Source organism: Pogoniulus pusillus, chromosome 6 (assembly GCF_015220805.1).
Source record: "Pogoniulus pusillus isolate bPogPus1 chromosome 6, bPogPus1.pri, whole genome shotgun sequence".
Classification (NCBI taxonomy): Eukaryota; Metazoa; Chordata; class Aves; order Piciformes; family Lybiidae; genus Pogoniulus; species Pogoniulus pusillus.
Genome location: NC_087269.1, coordinates 11,247,384 through 11,274,082, shown reverse-complemented (window position 1 = coordinate 11,274,082; position 26,699 = coordinate 11,247,384). Strand labels below are relative to the sequence as shown.

General features: G+C 39.5%; 1 protein-coding gene and 1 long non-coding RNA gene across 6 annotated transcripts in view; one reads left to right on the top strand and one right to left on the bottom strand.

Moving 5' to 3' along the window:
• Nucleotides 1-26,699, bottom strand: part of SORCS1 (sortilin related VPS10 domain containing receptor 1) — a 425,391-nt gene that overhangs the window by 150,056 nt on the left and 248,636 nt on the right. The gene's annotated exons all lie outside the window — the stretch shown is intronic.
• Nucleotides 6,424-12,468, top strand: LOC135175950 (uncharacterized). Its single transcript, XR_010302515.1, has 3 exons — nt 6,424-6,542; nt 10,899-11,010; nt 12,006-12,468. It is a non-coding gene; the product is annotated as an uncharacterized LOC135175950 (long non-coding RNA).

The following is a 26,699-nucleotide window of genomic DNA, read 5'->3' as shown; positions in this document are numbered from 1 at the left end:
CCCTAAAAGTCGTTAATCCTAATCAAAGCAAGAGGGGACTCTTAGCCTAAAAATACAGCAGCCTATGCAGAGCTACACAAGCAACAGAGAAAAGAGACTCTTTTTTTCCTTGAAGGACAAATTAGTGGCAAACTCACAAATTCACATTAATTTCTTTGCATTTCTTGCAATATCCCTCAAAATGTGCATTAACTTTGAGTGCCTTGAACTTAATCCCAAAAGGCAGTGAAAAGGCTCTAACAGCACGGGTGACTGATACACTCTGAGATGTAAAGTTTACAGGCACATGTTCCCTGCATATAGAACAGGGCATACTCCATGGTTGGTGTACAAACAGGGATAGCCTGAGGCAGGAAAATATTTTAACCCATTGTGAAGATAGATGAGCTGATGGCCAGACAGCTGCTCAATAGCTTTCAGCCCCTCTATGCAGGGAAGCAGGAATTTTACCTGGCCTGACAGAGTTACCATTTCAGGACTTTCTGGTCTATTTACTTATATTAGGCCTCAAATCTCTGAATTAATCTTTTACCATGACACTGCTCCAAAGTAAATAAAGATCACTATGAAGGAAGCTTCTCATGATATTCATCTTTCATGTCCCCTTTTTTCCATGTGAAGCCTAGTTTTAACATTTTCTCCTAGTTATGCCTCTTTCATCTTCTCTTGCAGTATAGTTTCCTTCTTGGCAGAGATGTTCTCAGGTGGTTCATTGCCTTCAGTCAGTCTTTATCCCAAAACAAATACATGTTCTGTAAATAATGCTGTATCAAGGATGATTATGCCACTATGAGAAAGTCTCAGACACATCTAGATACAACTATTATGGCAGGAAGATGCATGGAAATACAGATGCAATTAGAGTAACAGTAATACCAGACTGGCTACTGAAATGAGGATAAATGGATTAACTGGTATGGAATTCGTACCCTTTTCAGACCTTAAAAGACAGAAAGAATAAAAGATCTCTTGCTCTCTAGGAGCCTTCCACAAATGAGAATAGCTGGGAAGGATAGGAGAGAGTAAGATTACACTCTAACACTGACAGAAAAAGCAACAAGACCATGGTTTCACCTCAAGCTCACTGACTCAAGGCAACTTCTCGCAACCCCAGTGCTATGTCAGAGCATACAATGATAACTAGAGATCATGGAATCAAAAGAAACCTTTAAAGATGATCCAGTCCAATCTCATTGTCTTTCACAGATGTGTTTCAGATCTGCCTGGCCTTCACTCTACCACAGACAACTCCATTACAGTCTGGGACCCATTTCTTTGTGTTAGGGACATTTCAGCAAACTGAGAAAGGAGATGGGACTGGTGACAACTTTTGGCCAGGAATTTAAAAGCAAAATGTTAACACGGTAAACAATTTTCAATAGCAGTGTTGACGATCAGCTGATGGTCTGTGCTATATCACAGGTATGCCAAGCTTGTACAGATGGTCAGTTCACTAAACACTTTTGTTTCATAGCCAACTGTTTCAAGGCATGCCACTTGCATCTGGTCAGCCCTGGCACCAGTGTCAGTATTTCAGAGGGTATTACACTTGCATGTGTCCTGTAACATACCTCAAACAAGAAACAAGGATGAGGGAACATCACCACTTTACATGCACCTCAGGCTGTGAGCAGAGGTATGCTGCTGTTCCAAAGAACATTATCATCTGTACCTTCTGATCTCCATGCCTTTGTAGAAGGTTATTGTCCCTCCATTGCTTTCATTTCACCTAAAATCCACCAGCTGAAACTGTTCAATCAACAGGCCTGATTTTATGCAAAACACTTAAACCACTCCACCATTTCTCAGGTGGGGGCTGGTACCTTCAGCAAGAAGCGTGCTTATGAACCACTAGAACAAAGTAATAACTTCCAACAGTAGCTGTTTGAACTAGTTAAGGCTCATAAGAAACGTTTTTCCTTCATCTGTTTTGCTCTAACTGGCAAAATTCTGGGGAGATCTTGTTGCATCTTGCGACATTGCATCAGATTCCTTTACCGTCTGCTGCTTTCATACCCTGAAAGTAAGGAATTGTAACCTTAATAGAACATATAACAAGGTGGCACTTGGAGTAATGAGTTGCTCTCCAAGATACTTGTTGTGTGGTAAAGCAGGGGGGAAGGGGGAAGCAGAATCATGGAATCAACCAGGTTGGAAGAGACCTCCAAGATCATCCAGTCCAACCTAGCACCCAGCCCTATCCAGTCAACTAGACCATGGCACTAAGTGCCTCATCCAGGCTTTTCTTGACCACCTCCAGGGATGGTGCCTCCACCACCTCCCTGGGCAGCCCATTCCAATGCCAATCACTCTCTCTGTGAAGAACTTCCTCCTAACATCCAGCCTATACTTCCCCTGGCACAACTTGAGACTGTGTCCCCTTGTTCTATTGCTGTCTGCCTGGGAGAAGAGGCCACCCCCTACCTGGCTACAATGTCCCTTCAGGTAGTTGTCGACAGCAAGGAGGTCACCCAGAAGTACATTATATTTTTCCCACAATAGTTACCAAGATTTTTGATAAGTAATCCACATTTCAGATTTTTCTTTTCCCCTGAAATTGTAGGGAATCTATGCAAAAGAAAATGAAAATTGAAACAGAGCTTTAAAAAAAGCAGTAAGCTTACTAAATTACAAAAATAAATGTTCTTTTTTTCAACTAGTGAAAGCTTTTAATTTCACATTTATTTTGCTCACATATTTTAGAAAGCCTCACTCAAACACTATTTTCAAACCTACCTACTTACCTTAAAAAACAAACAAACAAACCACACAACCAGAATCAGGCTTCAAAGAGCCATTAATACAAATTTCCTTCAATTTGAGATTTTTTACCTGTTGACTCTTCTTGGGGTGAGAAAGAGAGGTTTCATTTGGTAGCATTTACTTTATTTCTTAAAACTTTTCTGTGAAATGCTGAGGTTTTGAAAGTTTAAGAGAAAAAAAAATCTTTCCAATTTAAAATTGATTCTACTAGCTGACAACTTAGGAAAAAAAAAAACACATATCAGAAGACTCCTGACAAAATCAGGAGAGTTGGCACCCCAATTCCTGCACTGTTACACCTCTTTTCTCTTGGGAGACAGCTATAGAATCTAATGGTTCTTAGTTATAGTTTCCTGACTGGATTTAAATAGCATTGCTTTCAAGTAATTATCTATATTTTAGCACACATCTATGCAACAGACGATGGTAATAGCTGGGCATACATTTGCTTGATGAATATAGACTTTGTCATGGTACACCTGGTTCTTCTACTTCTTGATTTTACAGGAAGAAAACCAAACTATGATACAGAAAAAAATGTCCCCTAAGGATAGGAATTCATCATGAATGAAGTCTCTTGCTTGAGAGGATTAGGATCATTTTCCTACCTTGTAATGGTCACAAAAGCAAGTTCAGGGGCTGTACAGAGTTAACACTCCAGGGGGAATAACCTTGAACCTGACCCTAGGTGATCTTGATCCTTCCCCAGGGGTGGGTCTGAACACTACCAGGTGATGGTTAGCCCACTCCCCCTTCCTGCCTAAAGATCCATAAAAGCAGGGGAACTTTCTGTTTCACTCTTTCTCTGTGCTTCCTGCCTCCCAGCATCACCATCCTGTTCCTGTTTCTCTTTGTTTTACCACGTGGCCATCACCATCAAAATCAGGTTGTATTTACACAATTTGTATTTGTTTTCCCTTCCCTATACCTTTGTGACTTCCCTACCTCAGATACCTTTTTAATTTATCATTGTTAAACTTTTTAACTTCCAAATTGAGTGAGATTTAGTTATTTGGGTGTGCTTACCTTCTCTTCTCTCTACATCTATTCTCTTTCTTTTGGGAAAGAAGGGGGAAGAGGGAAGGGCACTCTATAAAAATTGTTATTGGTTCTATCGAATTTATCGGAGTCTCTGGAAATTTAAATTAGAACCTAGACAGAGGCAAAAGCAGAAATAACTTTGTGGTGAGTTCTCCGGCCGTGGTGAGAGCGAGCAATGAAATCCACCATAATTTTAACAAACAGGTTCCCTAAACCAAGCCAACCATTTCAAAGAGCATGTTGTGCCTGCCCCTCCCATGCCACCAAAGTTAATTTCCAAAGACTGCAGCAGAAAAATCAAAGATTCTACAAATAGAGATGGTGTAATGTGGGAAAGATTCTTAGTTTCTGGGTTCTGAACAAGGACAATGGAGGATAGGGTCTTCCTCTGCTAACTACAGTGAAGGAAACAAGCATTCACTTAGAGAAGAAAACACTTCAGTCAGCACAGTCTCCCAACTTCATCTGTTAATTTTCCAAGAGTATAAAGTCTCTTTAGATTCACAGCACATGGTTATGTCCTACCACATACCTGCTTACAGGCTATAGTCATCTTTACCTGGATACATGCTTATACAGCTGGAAATTCTTCCTTGTTCAAGTAAGTCCCTGTTTCTCAAATACATGGCATGGCAGTTTGTGTGCTTTTTATTTCCACAGCAGTGCCTATGTGTGGGCTTCAGCAAAGCCCAGGCTTTGTTCAAAAACATGCTTTTACAATTTCTTCTTAGCATAGTTTTAATTTTTCCCTCTGATTGAGAACAAAGCACAGCTTCACAAATTATGTCTACAGCTAGTTCTTTTCATGCACATTTATCTGATTTGCTTCTCTCCAAAGCATTTTTTGTATTAATGCATTAATTTCATAATTACTTCAAACGATGTTCCATGTTGCATGAACAATGTGGGAATTAGCATCTGTTTGCAAGTTGTTAGCTTGACTTTTCATTTTTGTTCCTGCAAATTATCCATACTGAATATGCCTGAAAAGAATTCCACCTCCAACAACAAACAATTCTCCTTACTTTCTGTATTGTTGGTTTTTTTTTTGTTAAGGGAATTCAGTGCAATCTGTAAAGCAATAACACAAAACAGTTTCTTTCATTACCAGTTTTGGCATAATTGAATTACTGTGTAGAGCCTCTCTAACACTCTTACACAGTCTTTCACATATGCACCTAAGTAGGTACTGTGTCAAGTTTTTCAATGCTGATGGTGCCCCCTGGTTACCATCCTGCTGGATGGCGACCAGACCACCTGTGATACCTAAGCAACTCTAATGTGAGGATTAAACTCACATTAGCAAAGGCACCACCGTTCAGCTGCCAGAGCCTCAGTATAGCTGTTTTTCACAGAGATGACTTCATTGAGCCTATTCAGACACATGTACCTAAATGCTGTTCTGGGTCATACTGAGATGTTGAAAGAGCATAAAGGATAAAATACTCAAGAGGAAATGATGCCCCATGCTTCATTTCCCATCTTGCACACATCATATGACATCCAAGATGGATGACAACATAGAAAATAAGGTACTTTTATCCCACTGCTACACTGTTTCAGAGTTGCTGATACTTCTCCTCCTTGAGTCTCTTGTCTTTCCCTTTCCATTAAAATTGCCCTCTTCTAAAACAAGCAATTTCCTCCAAGCTTTTAAATTAAATTGAAAAAAATTAATATGATACATCAATCTTCTGGGATTTTTGTATTACTTCACTTTAAAGTCATAATCTAATCTATGTTTACAATGTCCAAAGCAAAGGATGAGCATTCTTGGGTTGTCTTCTTACACCATCAGGGCAGGCATGATCAGTTAGTTCCATACAGATATAAAACTGATTTTTAGAAGAGAACCTCAGCTAGTGCAAAATCCTACTGAGACTAACAGACTGTGATTAGAAGTTAATGGCATTATTAAAGGTCGAACCAACTGAGGCTATATCTTTCCGTCTTTATCACCCTGTGCAGAGTTTCATCAATGAGAACAAAAGTAGGCTTGATTATTATTTTTTTAAAGCACTGATTTTGCAGAAGTACTGTAACAAGTGATGTGTTAAAATGTTATCACCTCCAAATACTACCTTCTTTAAGACTGAATGTCACTTGTCTGTGTTTCCAGAGGCATTCTGATGGAAAGTCCTATCTGTATCCCTCCTTGGCTTATTAATAGTGTGACTAAATCTTTTAGCAGTCACACAGCTGTGGTGCTTGGAGGAAGCCCTGCTTTCACAATAGACACTGCAGCTAATTGTCCTTCTATAACAGTTAATAGAACCAAAACATGGCAAAATATTGCTGGATTTTCATGTGAATATTGCTATAACAGAATTTATCTTCCCACTAAAAATACTCATTTCATGCACACTTTAAAGTGAATTCCCATCTGTGTAGCTCCTCTTGCTACATCATAATCCCACTCCTTATTAGACTATCTCGCACAATTGTACAGAAATAATCTTACAGTAGCAAAGAAAAAGAGGAGTCATGCTTAGGAGCAATTTTTAAAGTGACTATTTGAAGAGGACACTAGGATTTATGGTGTTTTGGCTGCAGTGACTTGATGTCATTCCAGAGTCAAACTCTAAAATCACCTTTTGCTTCTACTCTTGTCAAAGGTCTCTGAAAGCATGAATTGTCCATATCAGACTTCACATTAGATATTTGGGTGTCTGTTCACCAAACTCCAACTGACGTTTAAAAGGGTGAGACACTGATGACTTCAAGCAGTGCTATTACTGGTAAGGCATACAGAACTTAGTCTGTAATGCTTTAACAGCTTCAAACAGCCAGGGATGTTAAACCATCTGATAGGCCACTTCTAACTTTGGAGAGTATGGAACAAATTTAACTCAATCAACTAGCTGGCTTCCAAGAAAGAGGCAATTTTGTTATCAGAAGCTAACGATCAGTATAGGTTTCAGCAGCACAGATAACTCATGCAACAATGGCTGCTGAGTGCCAATGACTGCTAATGAGAACTTGATCAATAGCATTTCTAATGACACAATTCAGACTGTAATGAGGCTGCTTCTGGTGATAGAGAAAATAAGTCAGGAATGATTATATCATCAGCCACAGCAAATTCTAGTGTTGCTCATTTCTTATGATTCCACCTGCTGCTTAATATCCGATATGTATTTCTTTATGTCTTTGCCCTGCATACGCCTTATAATACAGATTCTGAGCATCACAATGTTTAAATGCTTACAATTATTAAGACACAGAATTCTTGATTTGCATACTAATCATTTGTTAGTTCTTTAATGCTTAATGGATACCAGGGGAGAGCAAAGCTACCATTTCTTACTGTTCAGGCAGCCTCAGATAGTGTTATGTATTACCAGTATTTTCCTGCACTACACTGGGGAGGATATACTCCACACAGAGATTAATGTCCAGATCTGGTTTTGTGATGCAGTTGAGTTTAGTTGATTGGGTGCTCCTAGCAATAGTGCATTTGTACCTCAACATATAAGGTAGCCTTCTGTTAAGCTTTTGCTGGCCACATTCAACTCAACAAGCAAAAACCCCCAAATGTTAGACACTGGGAATGTGATCCCCACTGCCATAGGAGGCAAAAGCATGATGCACTGCAACCTCTCTCTTCAGCTCTTTTGTGCATGAGCTAAACAGGTGCCCCAAACATACAATTTCAGATGGCAGTAGATTCCATAAGTAAAGAAAACAATCTGTGATAAAGCACTGATGGGAAAAACATGTTACAGACAAGCTGTGAGATACATTGCAGGGAGATCACACGAGCACAAGAAAAACTGGAAAAGCTGAGAGAATCAGATTTAACAACTTACTACTGAAAGGGCTTAGGTATGTCAGAGGCCGTCAAGAAGACCTTCATTTTAAAGTGAAATTTCAGAACAGACATAGACTTGGCTAGGACAAAGGTACCAGCACTCTGCACAGTGAAAAGCCTTTCATGATAAACATTGCTGGTACAAAAAACAGAGAAACACACTAGTTAAATTTAACTCCACGTGTGTGGGTATGTACTAAGAAGGCTAGAAAATAATTGAAAATTATGACTACAAGCTATATAAGTCAATTCCCACAAGGAAAGATAACTCTCTTTGATTTATTGTATGTTAATTGATCATGCATTCACATTTCTCCTCGCATTTGCTAAGGAGTGAGCATCATCACATTTATCACACTACACAACTGAGCACATGGGCAGTTACTATGCAGTAGTTTACAAGCTAGAAATAGGCAGCCTAAGGTGCTTGACAATAATTTCTTATGGAGACAGAAGCACAAACAGAGAACAATAGAGGATTGGCCATTAGAATGAAGCACGCAAAGACAAAGGAGTGTTAGTGGTTCTCAGCAGCAAACTCCTACCTTCATAACCAACTGTAGCCCCTCATAAATATAATACTAAACCAAATCATTAAATATTATAGAGTATTAAAAAAATATACATATATCCTCCTGTAGATGATAGGACTGTTTTGTCTGTGAGTAAAACCAAAGTGCACAGAATGATACTCCTGCTGAATTTTCTGCTTCCCCTAGTCTACTAACAGGAGAAAACTTCTCTTAAGGCTATATTATGTCCTAGGGGAATAAAAGAACGGCCTAAAAGAGCCACAACTGCACATTGAACATCTAGGTCCCTGAAAACAAAGATATGATAGATTTACATCATCTATAAGCTTAAAAATAGTGCTCAGGAGTACAAGTAGTGTGACTTTTTGTAATAATTATTGAACATGGTAAAGATATTCCTTTTCACATAATTACTTAATCTTCTCTGACAATTTATTTGCAACCCTCATCAGTTCAGCTGTTGCTACTATAAAAAACAAAATTCACTGAATTAGAGCTAGAAACGTGACAAACAGCAGACTTTTCCAATTGTTCATTCAATAAAAAGCCTGGCAAAGTATTCCTGCAAACAGCTCTCACGATATTCTGTTTTACCTGATCCATCAAAGAAGTTCCTGATCCATCAAAGAAGTTCCCACCCACTTCCCCAAAATCTAATAGAAAATGGTGTGCCCAATGGTTAACATTCAAAAGCAGAGAAATCATTAGCATTCCCAGAGCTAATTTGTAAAGTTTAAATTATTTTTCCTTTAGAAGTAATTGGCATTAAATTTACAGCAGTCTCATAATGATAATTACATCTATCTACCACTTACTTATATGGGACAATGTTCTCCTGAAAATTTGAGTACCTCACATTCATTCATTCAGTTATTCTTTGAATATTGCAGCACAGCAAATGTTCTCATCTTCACTTTTAATCACGGAAAGATAAGGTACAAGGCAATTAGACAGCACATTCATTAAAAAACTTAATAAAGCCTGTGCCAAACCTCAAATGCTTGAGTGCAGTGTCTTTCAAGAGTAGACTATCTTTCTTCCTATCACACATTAACAGGCCAAGTATTTTTTTTCTGAGGCATGACCAATCTATATACATACTGTCAACAAAGAAGAGTTGTTGACAAATGCAACCTTTATAACTTTTCCATCCTAATGCCTGAATAGCTCTGAATGCAGTGACTGGCTACAAGAGAAGGGAAAGGCAAATGGCAAAGGGAGAAAGGGAAGAACAGTTAAAATTCATGCAGCTGAACATCTTAGTCCAAGAAAAAATATAAGGCAAAGGTAACAGATTACCATAAATTGGAGAAAGAATGATTCCTGCTGGTCACCATCTCCATAGTCATGTTTTTTAAAGACTGTTTAATTTGTTATACTTATTGTCCTTTTGTTAATTTCACTATAATCTGAGGAAGATTTCTAAATCTATTGACCAATTCATGCAAAATTTTATCAATCATGACATTTGATGCTCTAGAGCCGGATCATAGAATCAACCAGGCTGGAAGAGACCTCCAAGATCATCCAGTCCAACCTAGCACCCAGACCTATCCAGTCAACTAGACCATGGCACTAAGTGCCTCATCCAGTCTTTTTTTGAACACCTCCAAGGATGGCAACTCCTCTGCACAGCCTAATGGATTCCTATTCTTGGTCCTCTGTATATCTCTCTTCTTCAGTGAGATTTGGAAAATACTTCCTCCATAGGCTAGACCAAATCTCATGAAGTCAATAAAATCTCATTACTATATGATAACAATTAACTGCCTTTCTTAATAAACCAACGTTCACTTCTCCATATATGCCAGTTTCTCTTTTCAGCTTGGACAGAATCTGCATGCATAAAACTTTATCAATGACTCAGATTTAGACAAAGAGTCAGTAAAGAGAAATTATTGCCCAGAGCATCCTTTCAGCTTTAGTTTCTTCTTAGGTTTATGGGTCATTTGCAAATCTGTTCTGACAGAAATATTAGGCTGCTACACAGCTATTGCAGAAAATTCACCAGAGACTTAAACTCCAGTGAATATTCAGGATTTGCATGGGTTGTAGATGAGATGAGTTTTTCTCTCAGCACTTGGCTAGTTCTAAAATGTCAAGCAGCTTTTCTTGTCCATTAAAATGAGCTTTTAAAAACTTGTAAAAAGAAAGTCTGCTTTGTGTACTAATCAACTGTCTTGGAAGTTTGCTACCTGATTACATACACTCTCTCAAACAATTATTTAAGTTATAATCATTTTGTCAGCAGCTGTGAGCATGTGGATTTTCCCCCTAGTTTCAGAGCACTCGTAAAGAAAAATATAGAACTTTTAGCTTTCCAGCTTTGTAATCCTACTGACACATTTATAGTCTTTTATAAGCATGTGTCTGAGCTAATTACATATTTATTTTAGCTGACAAGGGAAACAGCTGTCAGATGACTCTCTTTTTCTTTTATTCAGGTGCCTATTTGGCACAGCTTCCCCCCCCCCCTTTTTTTTTTTTTTAATGCTCAGATCTTTTTTTTGTCCATGTCCTCTTGCAGAATAAAGTCACTGGGACAATTTGGATAGTGAAATGGCAGAATTCCAGAATCCTCAGCGATTTCAACCTTATACTAACATTCTGAGAAGAGTCAGAACACAATCCAAGCATGAGAATAGTGCCAGCTCCCACATCTAGCTGTTCATTGCCTAAATGGCAATGAAAAACTGCTCTGACCTCTGTGAACATAGTTGCTAGACACACTCTTCTCTCTTGTCTTTCAGGGACTTGGCATAAGGCTAATTAAGGAGATTCCAGCTCCACGTGTCCTGTTCATACTGACATTTGTCTTCTCAAGCCCCCTCACCAGTGACATCAACAAATAAGATAAAACAGGTATGGGAGAGAAACAAAGAAAGAATTTAAAACAAAAATATATTGAGTTTATTTTGGCTTCTCCCCCTCTACTCTGCCCCGGTGAGATCACACCTGCCATACTGTGTCAAATTTTGGGCTTCCCCGTTCAGGAGAGACAGAGACCTGCTAGAAAGAGTCCAGCAGAGAATCACAAGGATGATTTGAGGACTTGAGCATTTCCCCTACAAAGAGAGACTGAGAAACCTGAGGCTGTTTAGTCTGGACAGGAGAAGACTGAGAGATCATCTCATCAATGTATACAAATATCTAAGGGGTGGGTGTCAAGCAGATGGGGCCAATCTATTTTCAGTGGTCCGCAGCAGTAAGACAAGGAGCAACGAATACAAACTGGAACAGAGAAGACTTCACCTCAACATGAGGAGAAACTTCTTTGCAGTGAGGGTGACAGAGCACTGGAGCAGGTTGCCCAGAAACGTTGTAGAGCTTTCTCCTCTGGAGACTTTCAAAGTCTGCCTGGATGCATTCCTGTGTAAACTACCCTAGGAGATCCTGCCTTGTCAGAGACGTTGAATTTGGTGATCTCTGGAGGACCCTTCCAACCTCTGAGGTTCTGTGATTCTGCAATTCATTGCCTGTTTCTTATCACACTGTTTAGAGATGAGATCCTAAAACTCTGCTACTCTGAAGAGGCATATTTTCTATTCAGCCTCACGTTAGCAGTCCATTCTCGAGGTTAGCTAGCTACACTAGAAACCAATACTTCCTATAAAACCTAGTCACAGTTTTCCTATTCTTTTAAAAAAAGAATTGTCACCCAGTTTTTATTTTGGTTATATTAGGACAGGTCAGCAGTAGATCTTCAGATTCAGTTAATTCATCACAGCTTAACAACCTACCTAAGGAATTTATCTATGCATGTACTTCTATTCCAAGCACATGCCGGATAATTAGACTTAGCATTCAAGCACTTTTTGCTTTGACCTAAACTAATTCCTGCCTCTTTGCATTTCCAGTTAAAGAAGAAATCTATGGACACTGATGGCAGTCAATTTATTAGCAGTTCACCTATCACCCTGGTAAATTATTCTGATACAATTGTATACCTGAGAGTATAAATCCATATTGTCACTGAGGTATAAAATTAGTATAAAGATATTTAAAGACATCAGTTTAAAGTGTTAGGGAGATGTCCAGGTTATGGTCATTGCAAAAGTTCATTTTATAGTATCTTTGATCAAGTACTGGGAGTCATGCAGTTGATTATCTGGCCCATCTCTCTCTCCAACATATTTTATGAGTCATGGCTACTGAAAACACTGGGACAAAGCCACATGAACTCCACTTTTTAATAGTCCTGTTCCATTAAAAACAAACAAACAAAACAAAAAAAACACACCAAAAAGCCAATAGAACAAGAAGAAGTTAAAATTAACCTACTTTGTCTAATATATTACCACATTTAGTAGAACTGTAGTAGAACACAAATATTTGATGCAAACACAGCATTTTGAGAGGAAAATTATTGTTCTATAAATTGGTCAACATTTTCCTAAGTAACTTGCTTGGTCTTAAATAAATTTCCAAGTCATTACAAACAGCTTCAGGGTGTATGTACTTTTTCTCCTTTTCTGCTTTGTTTCAAAGGGGAAAAACCCATAACCTTTCAATGTTAATGAAAAGAACCCCTCCAAAAGCAGCCACAGTTTGCAGCATTAAGACATTCTCCTGAGTATTTCACTACTGAAGAAACAGTTGATAGCTATAAGCAACACTCAAAGACATTAAATTTAATTCCTCCGAGAAATTCCTTCAACACTGCCAAAACACACACAACACACAGATCTTAGAACAACTAAGCTACATTTTAGAAGATTATTTTCATTTCTTTTCCCTCCATTATGACTTCATCAGATTTCATGTGTATCCTCAGACAGATGCTAAACACCCTGTGTACAGGTTTGGGAGCCCATGTCCGGATACACTAACGATCCTATAAATAGAGTAGGTTGCAATTAGCAAAAGCAGGTGCAGGGTTATCAGAGAATCCAGAGTACAGCAAGGACTGCACAGGATTTGAAAGACCTTGTAATAATCAGCTCTCTGGGAGAATTTAGTGCTGGTTTGACTTAGCCAAAAAAGTTCCAAAGGGTTTTCATTGGAGCTGTGTTTAAAAACAGCTGAGAGAGTTGCAGCAGCTAGTAAATAAAACCATCAAATACTACGGTGACAGTAGCAATTGCACCAAAACTGCCTCCCTGTCATTTAGTTAATTGCCTATTTTCCTTTCCACAAAAAAATTGCTTGCAAAACAGTGAAAATGCCACATATCTGAGTTAAAACTAGGAGGAAAGCAAGTGAAATGACAGATTCCCACAAAGCCATAATCAGGATGTAGTTCATTCAAGACATCTGAGGAAGATCCTACGTCTCGTAACTATACTGATCTATACACAGTTCTGGTTTCTAACAAGTAGAAATAGAATCATAGAATCAACCAGGTTGGAAGAGACCTCCAAGATCATCCAGGCCAACCTAGCACCCAGCCCTAGCCAGTCAACTAGATCATGGCACTAAGTGCCTCAGCCAGTCTTCTCTTGAACACCTCCAGGGATGGTGACTCCACCACCTCCCTGGGCAGCCCATTCCAATGCCAATCACTCTCTCTGGCAAGAACTTCCTCCTAACATCCAGCCTGTACTTCTCCCAGCACAACTTAAGACTGTGTCCCCTTGTTCTGTTGCTGGTTGCCTGAGATAAGAGACCAACCCCCACCTGCTACAGCCTCCCTTCAGGTAGCTGTAGACAGCAATGAGGTCCCCCCTGAGCCTCCTCTTCTCCAGGTTAAAAAAGGCCAGCTCCCTCAGCCTCTCCTCACAGGCTTTGTGTTCCAGGCCCCTCACCAGCCTTGTCGCCCTTCTCTGGACACATTCCAGCGCCTCAATATCTCTCTTGAATCGAGGAGCCCAGAACTGGACACAGTACTCAAGGTGTGGTCTGACCAGTGCTGAGTACAGGGGAAGAATAACCTCCCTCATCCTACTGGCCACACTGTTCCTGATATAGGCCAGGATGCCATTGGCTCTCTTGGCCACCTGAGCACACTGCTGGCTCATCTTCAGCCTACTATCTACCACATTTTTCTTGCAAATACTGGCTGTGTTTCAAAAACTTGAAGTCACATATTCTGACATTCTCTAAAACTAATTTCACTTGAAACATTTCCAGGTGAAAAACCATCAGGAAAGCCTGAATATCTTACTTTAGACACTTTTAAGATGAAATTTGAAAAATAAAAAGTCCAAAAACACTGCTTTGTTTTGTAGAGTTTGGCAACTTAATAAAAAATGAATTATTAAATGTTTAATTCTCCGCCAGAACTGGTGCCTAGCAGGATATCCAACTACTTTTTGACCCCAAATTATGTGTCCTCCATCTCTTATTTCAGACAAATGGAATATCAACCTTCCAAAATTTAACATAAAAAATAGCCAAGTCTGAAATCTAGAGAAGGATAAATATTGAAGTCCTAATGGGGTGTGTAACTCCCACTACAGTCCAGAAAAGAAAAGATTTGGTGCTAACCGTACTTGCAGACCTGGCCCTAAGTTCTTTTGAGAATTTAATCCCCTCCCAACAAAGAATCTTTCAGAACAGTAAGGATTAAGCCAGAGGGCCTGGGAATGTTATGCAAATGATTTAATGCATTGTGCACCCATCAAACAAAAAATAACTTCATTTGCAAGAACCCCCTACCTGTGCTTCTGTAAATCCTCTCTCGTTAATCCTCTCTCAATCCCTCCCCCACCTCATCTCCATCCTTTCTTTTCTTCCTTCCTCGGTTTCCTTTACTTTTGCCATCATTTTCCTTTTGTTTCTGTTCCAGCTGATAGATGAGTGTCTGCTCCCTGATTCATTATTTTGTATAGCTCTTTCCAACTGCTTCATTAATTATTACTTGTGGTAACTCAGCATCTCGGCAGCCCAATCACAGTCCAGGAGTCTGCTGCTCTAATTAACATGCAAGTATCAACAAAACCATGGTCTTTGGTTCAGAGAAGTATGAAGTACAGTGAAACGGCAGTCAAAAGTAAGTCTAAACCCACACATATGGTCAAGGTTTTGTGTGAATGATAGAAGAAGTTTAAAAGAAAAAAAGGTGGGGGGGGGGGGGGGGGAAGGGAACCTCCTCTTTTTAGTATGGAAAGTATTTGCATAGAGTAGTTCTAGGCATGTTCCCTAGAAAGCAGCATCTCCTCCTATGCATGATGGGCACACTGAGAAACCATATAAAAGCACTTAATTGAAAAGGCTGCAAGCAGAAGTGGAGACTAGCATCAGAGGTTAATTGGAGGTAGCAGGTGACCTCCTAATATGCAGTGAGGTATGGCAAAGGTAATGAGATCTGGAAAATGAAGGCCAGCAGCAGTATTTTTAGTGTTATAAGCTAGGCAGCATTTAAAAACGATATGTCATATGGCTGAAGCAGAAAGTGAAATGTCTGATTTCTGCTGCTGCATTCTGAATGAATTGGCGATGGCCATGCCACATTTGTCAGGGTCAGGGGAAGGGACACTGCAATAATTGAGACATGAGATGCTGAAAGCCTGAATAAAAGCATTGTCCCTGTAGACAGCCAGGAAAGGCAGTGTGTTAGACATACAAATGCAAAAAAAGAATTGGTGGGGCTTTGACACAGCCTGCATAGAAAGCCTGGCCTGATATAAACCACCTTTATGGCTCTCTACAGCTGGAGTTGCAGGATGGATGGAGCTGTTCCTCTTTTCTAATGACCATCACCTACAGAGACAGTCACCTGGATCAAAGAGGAGGCTGCCATTTTGCCCTTCAGCAGTCCTCTTAATTCACAACAACATATTAAAATAGTAACTTACTTTCTTAACACAGTCAAGGAAGGCACCTTCTTCTCTCTAGTATTAACACTTCAAAAGCAAGTAAATCCTGACTCACAGAACAGGACTCAGTGTCTCCAAGGACTGGTACTTGCAATGACTTATTTGGAAATCAGCAAGGCAGAAACTGAGTTTTGCTGGTTGAGAACATCTGGCACATGGCTCACTCAACAGCAGTATAGAGGAAGCCAGAGGGGAACAGGGTTCAGTATTTATCTAAGTGTTGGTGGATACAAGCAGACCACTACTAAATTAACAGTAAAGGATACAGCTGTATATATGAATATATCTGTTCATTACAGCAGTATCTCAGTAACTGCTGTAGCTGTTAACACGACTTTGATGAAAAAAAATCTACAGTTCCCAAACCCTAACAAGAGAGAGGAAATGAGAAGACCTTCAGAACAATTGCCATGTGTCTCCCACCCTTGTCAGAAATTTAGCCTAACATCAGACTTCAGCCTAGACAGTAAAGGAAAGAAGGAATCCAGCTCTTATTTAACTCTTGCAAAGCCAGGGAAGCTAGGCATCTATAAACCCTCACAGATTCTCACTTCAGCAACTTCACAAAAGACACAAAGTCTACAGTGAAATAAAACCATAACAAGCAAGGTAACACCTCTGGGTATTTTCAACTGCAGGTTAGAATAACACCCAACTAACCTGTGATACTCAAAGAGTGACAAGCAATTCAAGTGTAAGAAATTCGATGGTACTAAGTCAGAAATGGTGTTTTGATGCCTCACAGGCCAGTGGCAGGCTAAACCCTAAAAGACTTCTTTAGAACCACATGTACTGTTGTAAAGTCTGTCTGGCTTTTCTTGCAATGACTACGAGCCTCTACCTAATTTACAACAGCAAAGCCATCACAGAGCTTCCCTCTCCTCTACTCAGTAATGTCTGTTGGATGAAAATTTGAAACACCACTCAGAGGAGAGGTCCACCCTTCCTCCTCTGGCATATATATCTGTATACCTGTGGCTGCATGTATATATGTGTGCATTCCATCAACGTCACACTTTATCTCTCTCTAGAATACACTGTGTAAATTACTCATGTGAAGAACATGCTCCCATTGTTGCAAGCCATGCCACTATTAATACACATCATCCACAAATATCCACTTTAGCTCAGCTTGAGAAAAAAAGAATTTCTCTATTTTAATTAATAAAACATTGCAGTCACACATTACTCAATCTAATTACGAGCGTGATGCTTCTTGGCCTCCATCAACCTCCTATATACTGCTGACCTTCCATTGATCTAGCCAATGTACACATCCTCAGTGGCTTTTTAATTGAATCAGAAACCTTCAGAGGATAAAAACACTGTCAGTTTCACAAGACAAAAGGCTAAGGTTTACCCTGGGATTCAGATTCTTGTATCACCAATGGTGTTACAGGTGTATAGCTGTATTTAATGTTTTTAGACCTTGTTAGTCTTTCCATCAGCTACCCGCAAGAATGTTGTGGAGAGGCTGCTGCTGGTCTCTTCTCACAGGTAAACAGCAATAGAACAAGAGGGAACGGCTTCAAGCTGTGCCTGGGTAGGCTCAGACAGGACATTAGGAAACATTTTTTTCATGGAAAGAGTGGTCAGGCATTGGAAGGGGCTGCCTAGGGACGTGGTTGAGTCTCCAGCCTGGATATGTTTAAAAGTCATTTGGATGTAGTGCCTGATGATATGGTTTAAGATTGAACTTTGTAGAACAGGGGTAGCAGTTGGACTTGATGATCCTGAGCGTCTTTTCCAACCTGAATGTTTTGGTGTGATTCTGCAGTTCTGTGATCAGTTGCCTAGTCTTGTCTGTTACAAAGATGCATGTTAAGGATAGAAGAGACCACAATAGTTCCCTTTCTTATCTCATACATAATATTGGATATAGAAGACAATAGCAAGTTTGAACTTAATACAGACTGAATAATTGCAACAGATTTCATTCAGATGTGAAATAAAACCTAAATACACATAGAAAAAACAGATTTTTCAACACACACAAAAGGCAGTCCAGAAGTTACCTAAATGGGCACATGAGTAACATGGATAACATATTGAATATGTAGGTCTGGTTGCTTGGCTGGCCAGCATTTTAATGTTGTTATTTCAGGTGGCAGTACTGGCATTTTCTTTTGAGCATCAGCATAGTGATTATTCTGCAAGACATCATAAATCTCTTTTTCTTGCACTTGGCTCCCCTTGGGTAAGCACAAGAACAACCTAGGAATGATATACAGGATACTGTCTGGTGCTGACTGCAGTGCTGGTTTCCTGTTATTGTACATTGTTGACTACAAAGCTAACATGAGGATTTTGTATATATTTCATTTTATTAATCTTTTTTAATGCAGGAGATCTCTGGCAGGAAATCCATGGCATTATCTGAGTAGCATATATATATGTGCTTGTATGTATTGGGAGTAGCCTCTTGTAGCGGGTTTGAGCTGAGCTGGAGTCAATTATAGTGCTGTGCTCTGCAGTGCTATAGCTGAGTGTTGATAACACAACAGAGTCTTCACTACTGCTGGGCTCCAGGATGCGTCATTCCAACATTTCCCTGCCCCAAGAGTACGCCATGGAGATGCAACCAAGCCAGCTGGCCCAGACTGGCCAAAGGGATATTTCATGCCATATGACATGCGATAAGATATAAGAACAAAGTCAAAGAAGGAAGTTTGAGGGATTCTTCCATGGCATCTGTCCTCTGGAGGAAGCACCAAGCATAGAGAGCCCTGCTTTCCCAAGACTGAGCATCATGTGCTGATGGGAAGCAGAGACTAACATCTCTCTCTCTGTTTTGCTTCCAGGTGGCATAGTGGCTGCATTTATTGTTATTAAATTGTCTCTTATACTGCCTTTTGTTATATTTTCCCCTCTCCCCTGTCCATTTAAGAAGGGGAGTGTGACAGAGCAGCTTTGGTGGGCATTTGGCCCCCAGCCAGGGCCAAACCACCACACTTTGAAACACCTGAAAGGTTTACAGGTTCTAACACCTATTGAAATGACGCATTAGAGAATCTTATTAAGTCTAGTATGTTGCCTGTGATCCCAGCTCCTTTGCAGGCTCAAAGACAATCTCACTTCCTTGCTAAATATTTTACTGTGCTCTGGTTTTCCATCCAGCAATGCTGGGATATTGCAAGAGGAAGTTCTTCTGACCTGCTAATAATTTAATTTTGCATTCAAAGTGAGTCCTTTTATTGACTTCAGTAGATTTTGGATCAAGATCTGAGACTAGTAAAATGAATGTTAACCAAGTGAGAGCCTATGTGGCTGATTCTCAAACAGTGGAATAGTGATTAAAAATGAAATCCACAGCTTATAAAAAGCTTTTATATATTTGCATTTAAAAGCTTGTAAACCATTCCCAGGACAGGCTTGGATTCTTTTCTTCGAAATTTTCATTCCAATTCACTCAATACTCTTCTCTGTACATTCTTATTTCTACTTTATAATGGATCTTGTTCTTACTTTTACCAAAGACCTTAATATTACACTAAATTGGGAGCTGTAATTTAAGAATGATAAATGGATCTTGTTTAACATAATTAAATGTATGGTTTTCAAATTATGCCAGCTACAATCACAATTAAAATCAGAGCAAAACATGTTAATTACTCTGATTATTACTCAACAAGGCTACAGTATAATAATCAGATCTTATTCTACAAAGAACTTTTGATTTTCTTGTTCCTTTTCGCTTTCCCTGCTTTCCTATCCTTTTATTGTAGCCACCCTAGCTCATTATAGGACATTTTTGTGTAGACGTTTCAGGGACATAGAACAAACAGCTTTTAAAATAGGCATATTCTTAACACTGCAAGAAGTGAGGTCACCTCAAGGTGGTCGGGTAGAAGAAATGAAACCTCCCTATACTTCTTTATATTCCCAACTCTGGAATAACATTGGTGGGCATATTGGAGTAGGTTCTCTCACATATGCAAAGTCCTATTTAAATGCAGCTTTTAAGACTCAGTAAATTCTTTCGTTAATTGAACACTGAAGTATAAGCAAATTTCCCTTTGAATGACTGGAAAACATACTTGCCTTCCCCAGGTACCTCAGATCTATGACAAATGCTGAAATAACTAAGTCCTCTCTCCCACCAGTACCTCTCATTTTGTTGCATCTATTTGGTTTAGTTGGTTAGGTTTGTTTCTTTGTTTTACTGCAGCCCTCCAAGCTATACTTAAAACTACTGTGCTGACCACTTGCATCCATTCAGGTTGTCAAAACAACGTGCAGAAGTAGTGCTGGCAATTTCTGTTTTCTCTGACTTTTTTTTTCCCAAGTTGGCTAATTGCATTTCCTCTGCCTAAATTTCCCCTGCAGCTTCAGAAGGAGTTCATTTCCACCTTCCTTTCCTCACAAACATTTTTGTAGTTATATCACATGCTGCTAAATAGGTCCAAATGTTTTTCTGCCCTAGAAGAAAATATATTTCAGGTAGAATGAAGGACAAAAGGAAAGAGAGACTTTTTTTTGTTTATGTTTATCTCATTGCTTCTTAGAAGTGTTTACAAGTAAAAATGAAAATTTTTATCTTCATCAGAAGGAAATTTCTAAATCACTTTTTTTCTCCCTAGCTTCGCAAAACTCAGTCACTTTTCAATGAACACATGTACACAGTATACAAACCCTAACGAACCACTTTTAGGAGGAAGTTCTTCACAGAGAAGAGTGATTTGCCATTGGAATGGGCTGCCCAGGGAGGTGGTGGAGTTACTGTCGCTGGAGGTCTTCAAGAAAAGACTACATGAGGCACTCAGTGCCATGGTCTAGTTGACTGGATAGGGCTGGGTGCTAGGTTGGACTGGAAGATCTTGGAGGTCTCTTCCAACCTGGTTGATTCTATGATTCAGAAACCTAGATTTGATATTCTCTCTTCTTTCAGGATTACCTTTCCCAACAGACCCTTTGGATTTCTTCTTTTTCTCTGCTTTTAATTACTATTTATATTCTGCATTGGAGTTCTCTTTCCTAAACACTGTGCTACCCTCAGAAAAGCAGCATTTTTCATCTTCCATGCCTTTCCTCTTCTAACAAAATGAAGTCGTCTCAAAATATAGATCAAAATAATTAGTAATTAGTCCATAATCCACCTTATATTGTTAGCTTATGCCAGCTAAGACTGGCTTCCAGGTGTTTTCAGATTTGCTTGCATGTGTTTGTGTATTTGTTGGGGGATACAGCACTGATGAAAAAATAGTTGGCAATGAAAAGTCTTTCAGAAAAATCCAAGCTACTTTGAAAAACTCTTCTCAACCTAAAACCTTCTTGTTAGAAGGGTTTTCTTTCTTCTTGGTCCATACAGAAACAAATTCACAATGCAAACCATTATGCACATCTACCCTCACAAATGCTCAGTCACCCCAGCTTACCTGTTTAAACAACAGCAGACTTGCTGTGTGCCAGTAGTGTTGCAGAGGTTGGTCTAGATGATCCTTTGAGGTCCTTTCCAACCCCTAACGTTCTGTGATTTTGTGGTGGCTTCTCAGTGTCAAGTCCCTTTTAAATGCTTCTGCTCCTTGGGATAATTTTCAAAACCAGCAGTAAAACAACGTAGCAGCAATGACCTACAGATCACTTCTTCACTTATTTTTTTCCTTTCCTTGGCAAGTCTTTGAAGAGAGATGCAATCAGCAATTAAGAGCAAATGAAGCCAGATGAATACAAAAATCTGGGCTTTTTCCCCCCTCTCTTCCCTAAATTACATCAAGATTCCTACTTTGCTTTCAAAGAAAAGTACCCAAGACCACCACAAAGGAAAACAGGACAAACACCTAGGTAAGCAAGGTCTGGAGGGCAGTGATTATCTGTGTCTGGAAAATATTATGTTTGAAGCTTTACTTGCTCTTATGGTAAAGGGATGCAGAGAGTTACAGAAAAGAGGGTAATCAGGAAGAAAAGAAGTATCTTGCATAGGTTACTAAGTCCATATATCCTCAGCACTTCATCTGGTCAATTTAAACTAGGCTGCTTATGATCACAGTATCACAGTATCACCAAGGTTGGAAGAGACCTCACAGATCATCAAGTCCAACCCTTTACCACAGTGCCCAAGGCTAGATCTGTGATGCCTTCATAGAACTCTGGTACTGAAAACGAAGTTTGGAATCAAGGCGGTGGGATATCAAGAGATGTGGGCATTGATGAGGGTATAGGAAGACAGGGCAGACTGATGAATCTCTGGCACTGTCTTCTAAATGAAATGGAAGACTGATTCCCTAATAGGGACAATTTGATCTGGAATAACCTGGAACCCCTCAAACCACAAGCACCTTCCAAGAAACATGGCTGAAAGAGAGGCTGGAAAGAAGAGGGATATACTGCAGAACATGAATAAAAGGCCCTTGGAACCACTGTCAGTGGGTAGCACTTTAGAATACTTCCAACACCCTGTGTGATAACAATCATTCTCTAAGCATAGTTTGATACATGAAATAATTTGTGAAAGGATATCCATCACAACACAGACTGCACTTGGCAGTCAATGAAGCCCTTGTTACCAACCTGAAGCAAAGACTTAAATGGACAATGAAGATGGTGGCACCTTTCCCTGCTAAACTATTTGCAAGTGGCTCTCAGCAATAAAAAAAAACAAAAAAAACCCACAAGTTAGAGATGAAGGCTGTGCTTGCTCTGTGATCACTGTACTGCTAATACCCCAAGGATTGCTTGCCTGCAGGCTCTCTTCCTACCCTTGCAGGGCTGAGAAGTGTAGGTTTGGATATTTCTTCTCCTTGTTGGATTCTCTAGCATCTGAGAAGAATAGAAGTAGCTTCAGACTCAGAAAACCTAACTTACAACCCCTGTGCCAACTGTGTTCTCCCTTACTGGGTGAACACTAGAAGCCTTTCACCCTTTCACTCCCATGCAGTGTGGTAGTGATCTCTGTAACCATTGAGCCCACTGATTTTCCCAGTCCCAGACACTGCCAGTGAACAGGCTGATATACAAAGTCACAGAGTCCAGAAAATAAAACAAGGGATGCTCCTATGCAGTCACGTGTAAGACTGTAAATCTATTTCAGAGAGATTCACCTCCTAATGACTAGGACCATTACAAATATTCACAGAATGAAGGGGCAAAGGGGCTCTTCCAGATGTTCAAATAGGGTAAAAACTTATCCCTGCTGTTCTTCACAAATCATTGAGGTGGAACATGCTGTTTGGATTGAAAAAGAATTAAAAAGGAGATTTGAGTATAAAGAGTATTCATGGAAGGCACTCACTGAGAGCTGGATATCTGCTTAGTCCTCTGTGCCTCTGGAAATTCACCTTTCCCATTATACACTTATCACCATTAATGATGCCTCTGATCACAACCACCCTATCCCTAGAGACAAGAACCCACATGGAATGAAAGTCTGACCCAGAAAGAAGAAACATGAGGACTAATTTCACTTTAGATTGAACTCAAGCTGGACTACAGCAGCCTTCAGTGTGAATGATTTGACAGATTACTGAGTAATATTTTATGACATTTAGGGATGGGTTTTTTCACAAGAATGATATCCTTTTTTTTTCCTGAGGTTTTGCATTTAAAGGAGAGAATAACCCTTCTGCTGCTTAGAATTTGAAATCAGATAAAGCAGAGATGCTGTTCAGGTGGTTGATTTTTATTTTTAAACTATCCTCTTCCCCAGCAAAAATAATGTCATTTTCTCATGATCCTTTTGATGAACCTGCTTTACTTACATTTTCACAAAATACTAGTGCATCTAGCCCAGGCTTTTAACTGAATGACAGGGGTTTTTTTCAACCTTGAGTACTCCACACTGGATATCTCACAAAGAATAATGTGCAAGAGTCTGTAGTATAATGTAGCATCTATTCTTATGATTCCAAACAGAACCTATACGTGCAGCTTTGCTGTGGCTGTAATATGGATATACTGAATAATGTAACCACTTTATAGTGGGAACCTTTTGTTTTATAATTATGTGCATGAATTGTCTGTTAATAAAAAATGTTTGCACTTACACAGCACCTCAGCCAAAGCAACCTTGAGAATTTCTCAGTGAAATACATCTGTGTTTGGCAGAGGTCAAGATCTAGGACTTCCAAGTGCAAAGCATTTATACAGCTTTTTCATAGTTCTCTGGCAAGCTGAGAAGCAGGCAAGTAAACCCAAACGACTTCAATTCTAGATGACTAAAAAAAGCTTACTTTTGTTAAAGTTACCTCCCCATTGCTTTGGGAGGTAAGACTCCTGCAAATACGAATACAATTGTTAACTTGCATTATACCACCAGAGACTCAGGATTTAGCCACATAAGGAAAGCACTTCAAGTTCCTGACAAGCCTGCCTGTTCTATCCTACATTAGTGATCTTTTTAGTGGTGTCTGAATCAGTTGATTATTGTCTTGGGCCATGACAGCATATGGCTTGAAGGAGTCAACTACAAGAGAGATATTCTCCAAGACTAAGCTTTAGTCATTTTGGGTTCCTCCTCATCAACCTATGGCTGATTTTGTGACGGAGGTGCTCCAGCAAGCTATAACTTGCTGTATGTAGTTACATAGATTTACCTATATTTACAGTGTCTTCAGTGAGCCTGAGCAAGAAAGAATTTAAACCTTGGGTCCTCCTGATTTAGCTCCCTAAATCTATATTGCTGAATATGCAAACTTGTCACACTGCATCCACATAGTGGAGAAAATAGTCAAACTCATACCGCCTGCAAATCCTGCCTGGTTGAAAACATCATCAATATCCTCAATATCCACTTCACACTGACTTCTCACCAAAAAGATCAGTCACTGATTGTTTAGTCAACGATGGATCAATTGCATGCTACTAGCCTAGGATATCCTCACTGAATGCAAGGGAATCCTGAGGCCCAGACAAAACAGTGGTTTGTTTTCTTCCTGAATTTCCTGTTAGTACACACTCAGCATATTTGCAGATCTCACCCCTAGAGTCAGCTTAGGCTCATTCTTGGAAGACACTGAGGAGGCAGCCATACCTATGTAAGAACAGTTGTATGTAGCATCTCTTTAGGGGCTTTAATGTCACATTGAGCAGTAGATAAGTGCTGGAATGTGGAACACTCTCAGAAACAACCTACCCATCTTTGACATTTTTTACACACCTCTTTACTCAGAACTCTGCTAGTATTTTGCAGCATTTTCTTGTTCTTTTATTTCTAGTCCTTCCTTATTACATCTATAACCCTAGCCTCAATTGAAACAGCTAACCAAAAGATCCTAATTACAAGGTCAACTAAGCAGGCAGGTTGGCACAGATGAAAAATAACACATGCACCTTTTTTTTTCTTTGCTGCCTATGGGTTTGTGGGGTCTTTGCTGTGACAAGCACAGTAGATGCTACACACACTGTTCAGTCATTATCAACCACTAGGAGACAAATTAATGCTTTTCTAAACCTTCTTTTTTTTTACCTGTTCAGTTAGAGGATGAGAGCTACATAAGTACTGTGGGAAGAAAAGTACACTTAATGATCATAGCTACAGGCTTTACTTGTATACCAAATTCACTTCAGATGACTTTCATTTCCTGCTCAAATTCCTCCTGTAAAGATGACCCTTCCATCTTCATTTTCTTCCAAAAGGAAAATGTCTATTACAATACATAACCTGCATAACCCAGAGCAAAAGGTTCAGGGTCACTCATCAGCTTAGATGTATGAGGTCAGCAAGTTAATAGCATATACTTGTATTCAGGGTAAGGTTAAAACTGAAGGACTTTGATTACCTAGAACTACCTGGAATTAAGAGCTCACTGGTATACAAAGCAATTCACAGATTTCAGAGCTACTTTTCAGGCTGCTGCAAACAGTGCACAGACTCCTAGGACATTTTAAAATGTTTTAATGCAAGTATCTGTCTTAGTATGGCAGAGGTGCAGAGTACAAATCTCTAGTATCTGTTACCTCCCTCCTATCTCTGCCAATGACATTTCCCATCAGAGTTTGCAGCATGAAGACAATGTGGGAGATTTCTCAGCCTAAGGCAGATGTAGTCAGAGAAATATTACACATTGGATCTTCCTAGCTGTCAGAGCAGTAGCTCGGCATCAGAGAAAACCATGTAGAAGGTAAGAAAAACCCAAACTCAGACTAACTTAGTTAGAAAGGCTTACAGAAGCTAAAGACACTGCCTCTGTACAACCTTCAGGCCAAAGTCAAACATTCTTTAGACAGCAAAATCCTTGGGTTGGGTGCTATTTGACCCCTTAAAGTCTATGGTATATTTTGTTCCGCTATTCTTGCTAGAAAAAGGTTCTTGGACCTCTTAATTTCCCCACCACGATCAAATTCAATGGTTCTCTTCAGCCACACAAGAAACTTTTAGCAAGAGAAAAGGCTGAGCTAAGTTCTTACATCTTTGCTGTCTCAGGAAAGCCTGAGTAAAGCCTGAAACACTTTGTTTCCTCTTTATGTTTGCTATAACGAAGCCCTCCATATAAAAAGATTTAATAATGAAGTGGTGTTGCCTTGCATTTGTAATATTAAAGCACATAATAGTACAGGTGGGAAACTGCCTCTTTATCATGCAAACCCTGTTGCCTCCTGCTGGCTACAGATGATAGAAAGTTTGCACTCATCCCTGAGGGGCTGCCTCCTAAGTCGTAATGTTTTACTTATGTCTTTCCATGGTCAGGATACAGAAAAATACAAAACTGGCAACAAGTAGAGATTTTAGTTTGTCCCCAGGGAAATTTCTAACCCTTCTATAAAATACTTTTTTTATTTTTTACTTTTTAATATTTTTTATTTCCCTGTAATGCATGAAATAGTATCTAGCAGGGATTGACAAATTTGTTCCTCAAGCTA